Source organism: Protopterus annectens, chromosome 16.part0, assembly GCF_019279795.1.
Source record: "Protopterus annectens isolate FY-2018-M chromosome 16.part0, PAN1.0, whole genome shotgun sequence".
Taxonomy (NCBI): domain Eukaryota; kingdom Metazoa; phylum Chordata; order Ceratodontiformes; family Protopteridae; genus Protopterus; species Protopterus annectens.
In genome coordinates, this window is record NC_056750.1 from 365,438,470 (window position 1) to 365,454,869 (window position 16,400).

Genomic DNA, 16,400 nt, shown 5'->3' on the forward strand with positions numbered 1-16,400 from the left:
GGAGATGCAGCAGGGCTTCATATAAAAGGCAGTTAAAGCCAAGCAAAATGCTTCAGAGCTTTCTTGCCTCAAGAAAAGAAGCTAGAGCCCTAAAAGGTAAATGCTAGTGGAAAACATATACAAGGAGCACAAACATCTACACCCTAGCAAAAAAGGCACTAGAAGGGGGATGGTGGAAGGGGACAGCTGTTGCAACAGTGATCAATTAGAACATCTACTTTTATGAAAAGGTCCACTTCCACAACTGTACTATGTTCAAACCTGGATCACTGTTGCAGCAGGCTAAGTTACTTGTGTAGACTATCACAGCTTAGAAAAATAGGGGAAAGGAGGAGGAGGAAGATATTTATGACTCCAGGAACCACTGGTCCTAGAAAAGCTAAATGTTGACCTGGAAAAGGAATCCAGTTTATACTGCTTTGTAAAAGAATGAACAGAAGACCAAGTCATTGCCTATGGAAAACATCTAAAGTCTAACCTTTCCAAAAAACCCCCCAAAAAAATACCCCCGGACCGTCTCTGGAGGGGGACAATCGGGCCTCCTTTCAGGAGTGCTTATAAGCTTTGTCAAAGAAATAATCTCTCGACCCCTGATTTTGCAGGTCTCCTCTGCCCTGTGGGTATCACTGTCCATTAGAGTCCCCCACCCCTAGGGGAACTACCCCCATGTGTGTCCAGGAAAGGACCCTGGGACTTTCTGAACCACATTTTCCGACCACCTTGCTGATTCCTATAAAAGTATCTTTTAAGGGGTCAAAAAATGTATGCCCACTGCAGAAAGGGCCTTTTCATACCTGGAGTGAGTATCCTTCATTTTTGGGCCAAACAAACTGCCATCAAAGGATGCACTGAAACAAGGACTTGAAAGGCTCCACAAAATCACATAAGCACATACAAGCATACCTCCTAATGAATATGCCTGAACCCGCTGCGCTAGAGGCACCTTCAGCTGCATGCCAGAAAAGCCTCATGGATGAATTTGAAATGGATTGGAAGGCAGCCAACTGAGACCACAGAAGATTGAGCCTCAGCAGTAAAGATCCCAGAAAGGGATTTTGAAAATTCTTTGATCAAGTCCCTTTGTACTCTGGTAAAATGCTCCAAATAGTGCAGCCACCGAAGGTCAAAGGTTAAGTGATGCATATACATGCTTCACAAATTTGTCCATCGCCCTAGACTCCCCGTGTTAGGAGTATGACCATAGCACTTTGCTCAGCAAGTTCCTTCTTGGTGGCCACTGACACTACCATAGCATTCATGGGCACACCCCCTTACTCCATAACTCTTTCCCAATATGTGAAGTCAGAATCCAATCTGGCCTCTTAGGACTGGCTCAATTAAGTCAGCTTCCTTCCACTCGTGCCTAGAGACCAAGTCAATGAGCTCATTGGTGGGTGGAGTAACCAGGAGATAGACGGGCCAGCTCTAAAGGCCTTCAGAAATGCTCTTTCCTCTGATGAAAGGTTGGCTGGAAGAACAACCACCTCAGTGCTTAAGGATCTCAAAAAGGTCTCTAAATGAGACATCTTCTGGAGGTGATCACTGGGACCCTTTCTCCCTCATCAAAATAAGTATCCACAGTGACTGATTCTAGCGGAGAGTCTAAGTGCATCCTCTTGCACTTCTTCCTACGGACTTCCTCAGTGGGATGTTCCTGCGAAGTGCCAGAAGAGATCGTAAAGCCCTACTGGGTGGTCTGGGGGCCTTCAGCTGGCTGTCCCTGTGGTGTATAATGATGTGACTAAGCGCAGAGATATTTGGGAACCAGACTGAAGATCCAAGGGGGTTGGATCCATCCTGTCAGAGCAGAAAACACATTTCTTCACTGCCTCGAAGGCAGATCGTTCCAGAGAAATGGAAGACATCGGCTCTGAGAAGGAGACGTCTGGACCACTGCCTCTCTCTGCCCCATCGGCAATCTCCCCAACGAGGAAGATGGAGCAGAGATATTAAATGCCAAAGCTCTGAGGGCAGAGATGGCTCCAAAAACCTTGGAGTAGACTCCAAAGCCCAGGACCATACAAGGTAGCTTCAGCTCAGAGAATCATCAGTATGCAAAGATGGCACAGCCAGTACACTCATAGAAAGCTTTGGATCCAAAGATAGTTATCTTCGGATCTGAGCTGGATGGATCTGGTAGGCTCGGCTCCAGGGACTCTAAAGCAACAGGACAGATCAGAGAAAGAGCAGCTAGTGGTGGTGTCATAGATGGACAGGCTTCCTTACTCAAGGGGGTAGGAGCTGGCACATCACCCATTTGTATCTGTGTCGAGAGGAACCTCCATCATTCTGTCCATATCTTCCTCAGTCAAACTCCTAGAAGAACGAGATGAGGCAAAGGATGATGACCTGGAACAACATCTCTCCAAAAAAAAAAAAAAGAGAGGGAACCATGGGAGGTACTGGGTCCAATCTTGGTGAGTATTTTATCCTAGTTAGGATTTATGGAGCCGAAGAAAGTACAGTTTTGTACCTACCATAAATGTAGATGTTCGAGTGCTAATACAGCTGCAGTAATCACAGATGGGTTTTCAGCCGTCAGGCAGTCCCTCGGTCGGCCGAATTCCAAAGTCTTGGTCCGGCGTCGGTTGTCGTCGCTTACTCTTCTGACGTCAGGAAGGCCAGAGTATATAAGACACAGCCGACGCCATGTTCTTCAGTCTTTCTTGCCCCAGATGTCAGGTGCCCCCAAAAGGAAGGCAATACATAAATAAGGCTTATCCACATAAGCAAGCAATGCAAAGTAATGCAAAATCAGTGTAAGCAAGCAAATAAAACATAGCAGGATAACCCAGTCAGGAAGTATGAAGAGGTTGTTAGGCCCCATGCCCTTACCAAGTGGGGAAGGAGGGAGGGAAACCTGTAATCCAGCTGTATTAGCACTCGAACATCTATATTTATGGTAGGTACAAAACTGTACTATGTTCATCGTGCATACAGCTGCAGTAATCACAGATGGGTAGAGTCCCAAAACTATGCATAGGGTGGTAGGTACTATGAGGAACTGGGTTGAGCCAGAACGCCCTGCAAAACAGCAGTGGCAAAGCCTGCTCTTGTTCTGGAATATAGGGGCAGGTGGTAGTGTTTTGTGAAGGTATGTACAGAACTCCAAGTGGCTGCCTCCAAAATATCCTTAGTAGGCACACCTCTGAGGAAGGCTGTAGAGGTGGCTGTGGCCCTGGTGGAGTGAGATCTGATACCAGTAGGGACAGATTTCCCATGATAGGAGTAACAAAATCGTATGCAGTGGCCAATCCACTTGGAAATGGTCTGTTTGGTAACTGGTTTCCCTTGAGCCCCTCTGCATAGGACACAAAAAGTTGTTCTGATTTCCTGAAGGACTTTGTTCTGTCCAAGTAGTAACGTAGCTGCCTATGGATGTCTAGAGAGTGAAGCAGCCTTTCCCCTTTGTTTTGAGGGTTGGGATAAAAAGTAGGTAGGTGTATGGCTTGGTTTAAGGCTACCCTGGATACCACTTTTGGCATAAAAGATGGGTTAGTTCGAAGGGAAACCCTATCCTGATGGAAGATGAGGAAGGGCTGCACCGCCATGAGGGCCTGTAGTTCAGAAACCCTACGAGCTGAAGTGATGGCCAGAAGGAAAGCTGTTTTCCAGGACAAATATTGCAGATCTGTTGAGGCAGCAGGTTCAAAAGGAGGCAATGTTAATTTTTCTAGTATGTAATTAAGGTCCCAGGCTGGTATTGGTTGCTTCCTTGGAGGTCTTATATTCTTAGCCCCTCTGAGGAACTGTCGTAAGAGTGGGTGAGAGAATAAGGGAAGATCCGTGTTGAATTCTGCAGAAATGGCTGAGGCATGTATTTTAATGGAAGAAAATGAAAGTCCACTGTTCAGCAGTTCAGCTAGGTACTGTAAAACCTGAGGCAAGTTCAATTTTCTAGGGTCCTGTCCTTTTTTCTCATTCCAACAGCAAAACCGCTTCCATTTTGGAGTAAGCTTTTCTAGTAGATGGTCTTCTCGCCTCCAAAATGACATCCTGCACCTCCTTGGAGAGTAGGGTCTGTTGTGGTGTTAAGGAATTTTCCATGCAGCGAGGTTGAGTGTTTTCAGCTGACTGTGAAGGGTTTTGTAGCTGTTCTGAGTCAGCAGAAGGGGTATTAGAGGCAGGGACCAGGGAGGAGTATGCGTTAGGCTCCTCAGAAGTGGATACCAGTGTTGCCTTGGCCAATCTGGAGCAATCAGTATCATCCTCGGTTTGTCTGTTCTTGCTTTCAAAAGCACCTTGGACAGAAGAGGCAGAGATGGGAATGCATAAACTGTCCATGCTGTCCAACTGAAAGAAAGGGCGTCCACTTTCCAGGCCTTTGGATGGAAGGTCCTTGAACAAAACTTTTTCAATTGATGGTTCCTGTGGGAGGCAAAAAGATCCATGTCTGGCCTCCCCCACGCTTCGATTATTTCCGTAAACACCTTTGGATGTAACTTCCATTCGTGTGGATCTGTCATATTCCTGCTCAGAGTGTCTGCCAGTGTGTTTTCCAGTCCTGGCAAGTACTGTGCTTGAAGTTCGATCTGTATTTCCAGAACCAAGTTCCAAAGAGTCATGGCTAGCCTGCACAAGGGGTATGAATGTGTTCCTCCTTGTTTGTTTATGTACCACATAACTGTGGTGTTGTCTGTTCTTATCAGTAATTGTCCTGGATGCAGGAAGACCTTGAAAGCTGTAATTGCATTTATTACTGCTAGCATTTCTTTTTGATTGATGTGAAGGTGCTTTTCCTTGTGGGACCATCTGCCCTGAATGCACCTGTCCTTCATGTGCGCCCACCAGGCGTAATCTGAGGCGTCTGTGGTTATGACTTGTTTTGCTTGAGGCTTGCAGAATGGAAGGCCTGTGTTTACTTGACATGCTTGGGCCCACCATAGAAATTCCTTTTGTAAACATGGAATTATTGGTATAATTGCTTCCAAACTGTGACTGTGTTGAGACCATAGATTTTTTAGGTACCACTGAAGTTTCCTCATATGCAACTTTGCACATGGGATTAGCAGAATGCAAGATGCCATGAATCCCAGAGCCTGCAGGATTTTCCTTGCAGTAAGCCTGGTACTTTTTGCTAGTGTTTTGAAGTACTGAGATAATTGCCTTTGTTTTTCTGGTGTAAGATATGCCATCTGGGTGTTTGTGTCCAAGCTGGCACCCAGGAAGGTTATTTTCTGAGATGGTGTTAGCCTTGATTTCTCCTTGTTGATGGTGTATCCCAGAGAAAGCAGTAACCGTGTCACATTTGCCAGATGTTCCAGTAGTATGTTTGCTGTCCACTTGAATCAGGCAGTCGTCCAGATAAGGGTAAATTTGTATCCCTTGAAGTCTGCAAAAGGCAATCACTGATGCCAGGCACTTTGTGAATACTCTGGGCGCAGTAGATAAGCCAAAGGGCAATGCAGAGAATTGATAGTGGATTGAACCTGCAAGAAATCTGAGGTATCTTCTGCAGCTTTGTCTGATTGGGACATGCAGGTATGCCTCCTTGAGGTCCAATGTTACCAGCCAAAACTCCTTGCCCAGCATGGGAAGAAGTTGCTGTAATGTGAGCATCTTGAATTTTGGTACGAGCAGAAATGTGTTTAGGATGGATAAGTCCAGAATGGGTCTCCAGTCGGTTCCTTTTCTTGGTACCAGAAAGAGTCTTGAATAAAAACCTTGACCTTGTTGGTGCGTAGGTACCTTTTGTATAGCTCTCATGTTTAGGAGCTTTGAAATTTGCAGTTGTGCCTCTGCCCTTTGATTTTGTGGCAGGTTTGGCATGCCTCTCATTTTTGGAAGAGTGTGAAATTGAAATTTGTAGCCTCTGTTTATAATGTCCAGTATCCATTTGTCTGTTGTGACAATATGCCAATTGCTTGCAAATAATGCTAGTTTCCCTCCCAAAGGTGCTGCCAGCTGAGACTTGCTTGGCATGGAAATGAGGGAGTCATTGTTTCTTCCTGTATTGTTGTGCACTGTCTTCACCACCTGTTGGTGCAGGAGATTGCCATTGTCTGCCTCTATATGATCCTTGTGAGTGTCCTCTGCCCCTTGTGCGTCTGTATCTACCTCTTTGGAGGCTTGTCAGTGGCTGGAAAGGACCCGTTTTTTGAAGGCCAATTCCTGCTAAAACGTGGTGGCTGAACCTGTAAGAAAGCTTTGACAGTTTGCATAGATTTGGCTTTTCTCCATTTTTCGTAGTATATCCTCAGCATTAGTACCAAAAAGTACATCCTTTTGTAAAGGAGCATCAAGAAGTTTAGCTTTCACATGATCAGGCAAATTCTGTTCCCTAAGCCAGGCATGTCTGCGAATGACTGATCCTGTAGCAGCCGCTCTACTGGAGGCCTCTAGGGCATCATAACCACATTGTAAGGTGTGTTTACCCACTTGCTCTGCACTATGCAACATATCCTGTAACTCTTTTAAATCTGGTTGTTCAGGTTGAGACATTTTGCTTTTTAATTGTGATAACAGAAACTGTTGATATTTAATCATATGAAACTGACAGTTTAAGGCCCTCATGGCTAGGGTGGCCGAGGTATATACCTTCTTGCCCTACCTTTCTAAAGATCTAGATTCCCTTTCTGCAGGAAGTGGATTCTTGGCAGTGGAGGCCTTTAATCCCTTAGGGCCTTGTGAAATGGTTTCATGGTCAGCATTATGGCCTTTGTAGAGAAATTGGTGAGAACTGGGTACTCTGTAATATCTATCAGGCTTTACTGGTGCAGGAGGCAGAGAATCAGGGTTAAGACAAGCCTCCGAATAGACATCATCCAGTACCTCCAAAACAGGGGGTATAGCCAGAGGTCTGTGCTGAGGTAACCAAAGAAATTCCCTAAGTCTTTTCTTGGAATCTGAAAAGTCTTGGCCTTCCCAATGGAAATGTTCCCTCAAGGTGTGCAAGGTTTCCCCAAAAGAAAAATCCTCAGGGGGGGGGATACAGAAGGAATGGACTGTTCTGCATCCGAATCCTCAAAAGGGGAGTATGAGTGTACCTCTGCATCAGAATGTTCTGATAAAATGGATCCCTGATCAGAAGAGGGGGATTCTTCCCCCACTCTGGGTCTCTAGTCAGGAGGGGGCTGAGAACCTCTGATGAGTAATTAGATCCTCAGCCATTTTAAGCATGTGTTTCTTAGGCATGTGTCCAGGAGATGGGCCTTGAGCAGCAGGCCTAGTTTGATGCTTGGCTGCTTTGGATTTAGTAAAGGCCTTAAAAGAAAAAGAAGATGAAGGCCTAAATACACCATGGGTGGAGGTGGATCTGTCCACATTAGTAGGCTCGACATAAGCCGGGGCTTCGGTTGTAGTCTGGGAAAGGGCCGAGGACCCAGCGGTCTCGGGTACAGAAGACACCGCCAAAGGAGTGTCGTCGGTAGTCAGGGACTGCAAAGGCGTCTCGCTGAGAACCAGACCACGTGGAGCCTGTTTCGGCGTGGTGTCAGCGGAGACCGCGGACCTCGCGTGTCGGTCCTTTTCCTTGCATTTTTTGGATAAAATGGTAGTCGGAGTGTCCGACGACATTTTATAGTCAAAAGCTTTACCAAAATAGTGTTGGGCGAACTCCGCCTGACGCTTGATAGTGCGTTTATTAAAAGTAGCGCAAAAGCGACAGCCCGAGACGTCGTGGTCTGGGCCCAAACAAGGTATGCAAAGGGAATGGAAATCCTTATGCGGTATTTGCTTCCCACAAGAAATACAATTATTAACTTTTTCTGACATCGGTCTGAGGCAAGAAAAGTTTCCCCAACGGGGTACTTAGCTTTAATGAAGACTTCGTTCCAAATATTTTCGTAATTCAGGAGCTGGCCGACCGGCACTTGCGAACTGCTTCTGCTTCGGGCACCGCACGGCAAAAAAGACGCAAGAACATGGCGTCGGCTGTGTCTTATATACTCTGGCCTTCCTGACGTCAGAAGAGTAAGCGACTACAACCGACGCCGGACCAAGACTTTGGAATTCGGCCGACCGAGGGACCGCCCGACGGCTGAAAACCCAGCTGTGATTACTGCAGCTGTATGCACGATGAACATCTTGGATCAGTTTTCTTCAGATCCAAAGAACTTGGATCCGCTGATTTTTTTGTCGGATCCAAAGGAAAGTGGATCTGAACTAGTTTCAGATTTGGTCTTTGCTTTTTCTTTGGTGGCTCCAAAGATGGGGTTGAAGTATAGGGTCTCTGAGACAGCCACAGGCTCCTTAGATTTAGCTTTGGGGGATTGAATTCCAGAAAAGCTTCACTGAAGGTTAACGGAAGCAATCCCTTTAATATTAATTTATTCCTTCTGTTGGCTACAGCTCTAAGATTGAAGTTCTTTCAAATTAAACTCTCTTGCAGATACTGTGGGCCTAAGCAGTAAACACAACAAATTGGCATCTGAAAGGGGCAATTTCTGCCCACACTTCTGACAGTTTTTTTAAAACCTGAAGGCCCTTTCTCAGACATACCAGCAACAAGAAAAAGGAAAAGAAAAGGATTTTTTTTTTTTTTTAGAGAGAATAAAGTGCAAAAAAGGAAATACCAGCAATGGTAAGAAAGATTGCACTAGCATGTAACAATAGCAGAAAACAAGGAAAGAATTACCAATGATTGTAGACAAATATTGCACTAAGCTTAAGAGGGGTAAGGGAGTAATACAATAAGATTGACAATAGAAAAAGGGAAACTTAAGACGAAAAACACACTTACCTTAGAAAAACTCAACAGCTGAGGCTGACCCCTTTTCACAAAGAGCAGCAAAGGAGATCTGCGGTAAGTTAGGGGTTGGTGCACTATGGGTAAGGGAGGAGCTCTAGTTTTTGGGGGGCATGAGCTTAAGTGACAGCAGTGGTCATATACAAGGATCGGATGCAAATGCAACAGTCAAGGATAGAAAATAGACAACAGATCATGGTTTTCCAATTAAGAACCTCACAAACAGCCTTGACAGCTGGTTCAAAAGGAATAAGTGGCAGCTTTTTAGGCGCAATCACCTGCTTTCCAGGCAGACAGAAAAGTACACACACTTTCAAAAACTGCTTTAGTCGAGAACGTGTGTGTGTGTGTGTGTGTGTGTGTGTGTGTGTGTGTGTGTGTGTACGCGCACGCACTGGTGCTTGTGTTGGGGGCAGAGGGAATTCAAGGACAGATGTGCAGAAATGAGAGACTGATAATACGAGACTCCTCCACTTACCATACCTGATTTTCTTTTGCCTCCTTTAGAACCTGCTCCATGTCCTTAGAAAAAAAAATGTGCCTAAAAGATCTCAAAACTTAAAAGTCCAGGTAGTCAATTGAAATATACACAGGTTAGGGTGCATCAAACTGGATACAGAGATACTTGGTCTACCCACCACTTTAATTCCCTACTACAAATCTCAGGACTGGAATCTGAAAGGATAAAGGGTACAGATATTAAGGCCAGATTGACCTGAAGTATCACTAAAACTTGCATGTCAAGTCTGACCCAGGGAATCATGATAATCAGAGGCCCTGAAACCCAAAATCCTGACTTATTCCTAGGCAGAAAGTTCTTTGTACATTTCTAACTTACCCCAATGAAAACTCTCTTCCGAGGAAGCATTCAAAGACTTCCTACAAAAAACTTACCTGTGGGAAAGAAAGAAAAAAATAACTTAATTAAATTCACCTGAAACCCCAAATTTAAAAGGAGCTCCCTGATGCATGTCAAAGAAACTTAAAATTTGGGAAGAAAAAGTGTGCAAAATAAGACCACTATCTGAAAATGCAAATACCTTGCAATCAACAGTTAGCAATTACTAGGGACAGACATTTTGTCAATATCTTTGGTGCAAAATATTGTACAAAGGTTAAGATTCTCACCACACCTTTCTAAACATACAGGAAAATATTAAGATACAAGCAAACACACTAATACTGGGTGATTTCAACTACTCTGCCATTAACTGGGAAAACTACTTTGGTATCAACACCTTCTCCCAATGGTTCTTGGAATTCAAATTTCAACGCCCTGGATCAACTAATCCCTGGTACCACCAGGGGCACCAATATCCTAGACCTGGTCATTACCAACATGGGAGATAGATGCTTCACACCAGTGGTCACGCCCTCATTGGTCAGGTGTGACCATAAGCTAATCACCCTTGACATCCACATCCCACCCCCCAGTAAAGAAACCTCCGTAAAAGACTGCTCCAAAGCCAACTACATACTACTCAAGTCAGAAGTGACAAACTTCATGACAACTATGCAGATGGGAGATGAATGTTCGACTGCTGACTCCTACACTAAGGCACTGTACGAGCACATCCACTCGTGCATGAATCATGCCATCCCAAATAGAACCAAGACGCTCTCCTCCTAAAAAAAGAAAGCCAATCTGGTGGTCCCCTGCCATAAACAAACTATACAACAGAAGGAAAATACTGTTGCAAAAAGAGGAAAATCCCAGGATGCAAAAAACTCCCTTACCAGCCTCAGTAAGAAGCTGAGATTCCTCATAAAATCCTCCAAAGCTAGTTATGAAAATAAAATTTGTCAACGATTCCAAAGACAACCACAAGGCATTCTACAGTTATGTCAAGAACCTAAATGGCAATGCTCAGACCTGCTCTGAGCTACAACAGAATGGCATTAAATATACTGGTCCCAAGGATATTGCCAATATCCTGGCAGATCGATTTAGTGCCAACTTCACCCCCCTCTCACCCCCTAAAGGGCCCATCTCAATACCAAAAGATTGCCAAATTCGGGTAATCACAGCCACAGAGGTAGAAACCGCACTCTCCAAAGCTAAGAATACAGCATCCATGGGACCACATCCCAGGATGTGTACTACATGAACTACAAAATGAACTGGCACCTCACCTAAGTGTTATGTTTAATCATAGCCTCACCTCAGGCTTTGTGCCCAATGAGTGGCGCAACAGCTACAGTTATCCCACTCCACAAGGGGGGATCCACCTTGGATCCTGGAAATTACCATCCTATTAGTCTGACAAGCCTAATTTGCAAGGGCATGGAACGCATTATCATGGAACTTATAAACAAAGACATTGGCAACCTTCAAACACTGGACCCCACCCAGTTTGGGTTCACGAAGGGCCGATCTGGTCTCCTGAACCAGACTGACTTCTTCGAATCAGTCTGCAGAGCTGTAGACGAGGGTAAGGTGGTCCACACAGCCTACATGGACCACGCCAAGGCCTTCGAAACAATCCCCCACTCTGGAATCATAGTAAACTTACTAAGCTGGGCATAAATCCCTACGTCACTTGATGGGTTGCCAACTGGCTTACTGACAGAACCCAGACTGTAAAAGTAGCAGACTCCAAATTCAGCTCCAAACAAGTGACAAGTGGAGTATCTCAAGGTTCAGTCCTGGGACCGCCCTTGATTGGCATCTACTTCTCTTAAGTACAGGCCAACACTAAGGGATTCTTGCTAACAAAGTTCGCAGATGACTGCAAACTGGGAGCCATTATTGAATCCCCGAATGATGTGGATATTCTTCAAAAGGGCCTTACAGAAACAGATGCTTGGTTCCAGGGCCATGGGCTCAAGCTTAATGCCAAGAAATGTATAGTTATCCCCTTTGGGAAAAACCATGTACCCATGAATTACCACATAGGTGGCAGTACACTAAACACTGAAAGAGTGATGAGAGACTTGGGGACAAAGGTGGACAACAGTCAGGAAATCCTTCTATGTCCACACCTCATCACTAAGGGCTTTTCATCCAGAAAAAAGGTAATCGTCCCACTGTACTCATCCCTCATCAGACATATTATAGAGTACAACGCCCCGTCTGGTATGCACCTCACAAGATATCTGCAACAGTTAGAAAGGCCGCATAAATACCTCACTAAAAGAATCACAGGCCTAAAGCAGATGCCCTATGCTGACCATCTAAAAAAACTCCAGCTATACTCTGTGGCATATCTTCTACTCAGAGGCAATCTCTGCTTAACATACAAGGCCATGTCAAACCCTGAGCTGCTGGACATGCGCCACTTAAAGAAATCCCAATCCCTCAGAGCCACACACTCCAGGGATCTAAACCTTGTCATCGCAATGAACAAAACATGCTGGAGGGATAGGTTCCTGACCCAGTGACTCCCCATACTCTGGAATAGACTGCCCATACATGTCAAGCAGAGAACATCCTTGGCCCTCTTCAAAAGGAACCTTGACGATTGGATGGGAGATAGGAAATTCACCTCAGGGATCACATCAGTCGCCCTGCTAGACAGGAGTCTAGGGAAGTAAATATTGTGGGAAGAAATATCCAGGGAATTGTTATGGCTAGACATGTATAGCCTAGTATCAACCTATGAGACAAACTCAAACAAAAACATGCAATTTGGAATGAGATGATCATTTTTTTTTTTTTAAATCTAACATTACCATGAAACTGAAGGAGGTAAAAAAGGAAGGACTAGGACTGTTCTCCAAATTCTTTCTTTGACATTAGAAGATTCTTGAATAAAAACCTTTTAATTCTCAAACCTTGGAATACAAATACTATGACATAATGAGATAACATTAGCACCAGAAGTGAAGGGAAGAAGAAAGTTTGTTTTACAGGATTAGAAGGGATCTCTGAAAAAGGAACGGACTACTAAAGGAACATTTATAAAACATCTGTCTGAGAAAACATGATGACAGTGGGGAAGATGAAGGCCTACTCTGAAGGACAGATTAAAGGGACTGCCCAAGGTAAGAGAATAACTAGGAGGAGCAAGTCGTCATACAGATTTTTAGGTTGTCCCTGGCACTAGCAGGCTCCCCCTTTTAACAATGAGAGATTAAAGATACCCAGTCAGGCCACAGCAGAGTCACTCATCGAAGGCTGAGGTGCTGACAGAGGCAGCAAATGGATGAAGAACTGAGGAGATCAATACCTGCTCCATGGTTCAGCTGAATACCGTACCAGCAAGACAGAGTCAGTAAAGAAAGGACCAGCCAAGTCAACTTTTGAGGTAACAGTTTTTAGAATGTCTCCAAAACCATAATACCCTGCCCCAAGACAGCTAACTCTACATAGCAATCTAAAAAATTAGCAAAAAGCATTTATGCAGATATTTTTCAGACAAGCACTCTCAAATGAAAAAAAAAATCCTTACATGTAAAGACCATCCAAAATATATTTCCTATCTAAAAATGATGTTTTTACAGATATACAGTTTCTTAAAGAAAAAGAATTTAGAAGAAGGTTTTTCTCTCAACAGAACTTAACTATGAAGGAATACTAGACAACAATCAGCATTAAAAAGTCCACAGAGGCAGCATACTTTGGGAGCAAGAAAGCTCAGAAGTTTTTAGATGATCTACCTTTTATATGGAGCTCTGCTCAAACTTTTAGCAGTTACAGCATTTGAAAAGTGGCCTTAAACTTTGAAAAGTTAAATGGGTGGTTGCATCCTTGGCAGGATATAACCCAAACAGCTTAAGCAACTGCAGTAGTGAAACAGTTTTGAATATCACTGTGTTCAAAACATCTAATCCTTAATGCAGTTAAGTAATTCCTTTCACCAAAATTTCCACTCGCTAATAAAAGTCACTCATCAAATAGAGCTGTCAAAGTCCTACACTGTGTATTTTTAGTCGTTATTTTTAATTTAAAAATACCCCGGATTACTGTCATATTCTCTAAAAAACAGTAACATATTTTTTTCCATATGAAAATACAATAAAAGTGCTTCAGAGGCAAATCAATGTATTAGCTAAATAAAACAAAATGCTAATAAACGTTCATCAGTTGTCCTCTATCAGTCATTAATATACAACAAATGGGAACACGAGCAGAAATCAGTCTGACAAATACATACATTTTCCTGTAAAAATGAAACTCAAGTTGATTCATTTAAATCAATGCCTAGGAATGTTTAGTAAACAGAAAAATGCTGAAGGACAGGCTTTTCCTTCACCCACATCAGCTGGCACCTAGGACACTCATGCCTTAACTAATAAAGTTTTATTAAAGTAACTTTTTTTCACTGCTTTTCAATTTGGGATAACCATACCCTTTCAAATACAAACAATATCATTGTTATGGAAATTCCTCACACTTTGAAGGCAGACTTCCAACAGCTGCTTACAATCTGTTAATACTACTAACATTTAATATATTCACATTTCATTAGTAAATAGTTGATATCTTATTGCCTAGACTCCATCTATTTAATTTACCATTGTAATGTTGTATGACAAAATGTGTTGCTGTAAAAGCAAGTCAGATCAGGACATCTCGGTCTCTACAATGGCACAAGAAAAATTAAAACAAAAAAATAAATACAATCAATCAACCTAAAATCACCCAGGCTGCCTATTTACCAATATTACGCTTTTTTACTCTTCCTAAAAGTAGAAACTTAAATTTTAAAACTAACCAGTACAGGTGATGTAGGGGGAGAACACCCCGACTAAAACCAAGGTGAACTAAAGTTGACTAGCGGTTTGTTCACTTAATGGTAATGGAAATTAAGAGCAATGCTGGCCAAAACATACACTACTTCAACTCAATGGAACAACGGTGGCAAACACAGAGGCAGTTTAAGGGCAAAAATTAGGCTTACTACGTCACCAGTCAGTGGTAATCTTCATACTGAATGTACTGAAATATGCACTCAGAAGGTTTTGGGGGTCACCCTGATGACACTGCTCGCATGGTCCCCCAGTCCCACAGTTACGTGATCCAAATGCTCTTGCCAGCAAAGCGCTCAAAATACCTTCACGGCTGACAATGAATGCTCACTTGGACAGCTCAGTTTGTCTCCAAGTGGAACAACTGGGGTCTAGGAATGAATAAGCACTGTCTGAATGAGGGGAGGCTTGAGGCTTGGCGAGTACAATGCAAAACACTGCCTACAAAAAAAAATTAACACAAAGTAGGTTGGGATAAATGTCAGTGCACAAGAAAGTTAGTTCGTCTTGGTGTGGTTTGATTCCCCAGATGGTCTTATGTCAGGCTTATTCTCTTGATCAGATGTGGAGCTGAGCGCTAAGGATTGGCAGTAAACTTTAGCAGGTGTCATAGAAACTGCTTCCATGCTCTGCTCTTTAGCTTAGCACACAAAACAGAAGTTGCTGGGAGGACTTGAAATGCCTAAGGAAAGGCTTCCTAGTAATCTTAGGTCAGTGACTGCAGTTCTAAAAATATCACTTGTTGAGGCTATCCAAGTGGAAAGACACAAGGGCTGTAGACTACAGCAAGTTATTCCTAGTCGGAATCATTTCTGCATAGTCAGCTGTAGAGGGAATGGAAGGTTGGAGATCTGCTGTGGAGCCAAGCAAGTTTTCTTCAATATAAAACTGTCAAGTGAGAATGACTTAACATTTGATTTGAAGGTCTGCTGGATACCTGAAGCACAGCTGGCATATTTATGGGAATGTTCTTTGCATCTGCATGGTCGTTAATGCAAAACCTCAAAAGCCACACCTGCAAACCTATTAACTAGAACCGTTTTCCTTCTTTTGTGGATTTAGGAAACCTTCGCTAGCATAATTAAGCATTTAACTATCTTGTAAGGGCAAGTGCTACAAGGGGATGTCAGGTCCACACAGTCTTAGGGAAAGCCTTCTGCAAAAAAAAGGTTCCAACATTTTGCCACCTGACTTCCTATTTTACGCCAACTCACATGAAAATTATTAGCTCTCTTTTTCCAATTCTCCCTTCTGAACTAGTAAGTTGAGAGGTGTCTTGTCACACAGGGAGGGTGGCCTGCAATTCCCAAATCTGAAATCAGCCAAGAAAATAGGTAGTCTTTACAGGTACATAGAGTAGTGCTAGACTAACCGCCTTCACAGGCCATTTTAAGTCTAGCAAACTTCCTTCGGTGAGAATCAAACCCTGTAACTCATCTGCGAGGTAAACTCCATAACCATTATGCCAACTTAACCAAACTTTTCAGTTCTGAAATGGTAAGTGACAACAAGGATATTGACTTTCACTGTAGGCATTAGGACCTTAGACACTAATCTAGAGTAAAATTTCTTCATTAAGTAATACTCCCCGGTGTAGCACAGCTTCACAAACACTGGGATCTCTGCCACATCAGCCTTGTAGCCTGCTGTATTTTGCAGATAATCAACAGTCCTGCTATGATAATACGATCAACCCATTCAAGTTCAGGCACATGATTAGCTTACAGCATCTACAACCAGAGTTAAAGAAAACAAAGTCAAGAGACAACCTCACATGGTGACTTACTTCCAAGAGTGGAGGAACGAGTAATTGCGCAGTTATTCAGGTTCAAGACTACCTGACTGATGCTGGTATTGTCGCACCTTTTCCCAAATGCCACCTTGCTTCTCTCATTTCACTAGTACACGTTTGCATTAATGCATTTGCTACTACTATAGATAACAAAGTTATGTACTCACTACAATTCTGCATCTGTATTGTCTTGTTTTTGTCCTCCTTCAACTGATGGGTCACCCTTGGCCA

At 43.4% G+C, this 16,400-nt stretch overlaps 1 protein-coding gene across 1 annotated transcript in view; it reads right to left on the reverse strand.

Annotated features, from left to right (window-relative positions):
- The window catches only part of BRD3 (bromodomain containing 3), a 1,106,862-nt gene that overhangs the window by 911,812 nt on the left and 178,650 nt on the right, over positions 1–16,400 (reverse strand). The gene's annotated exons all lie outside the window — the stretch shown is intronic.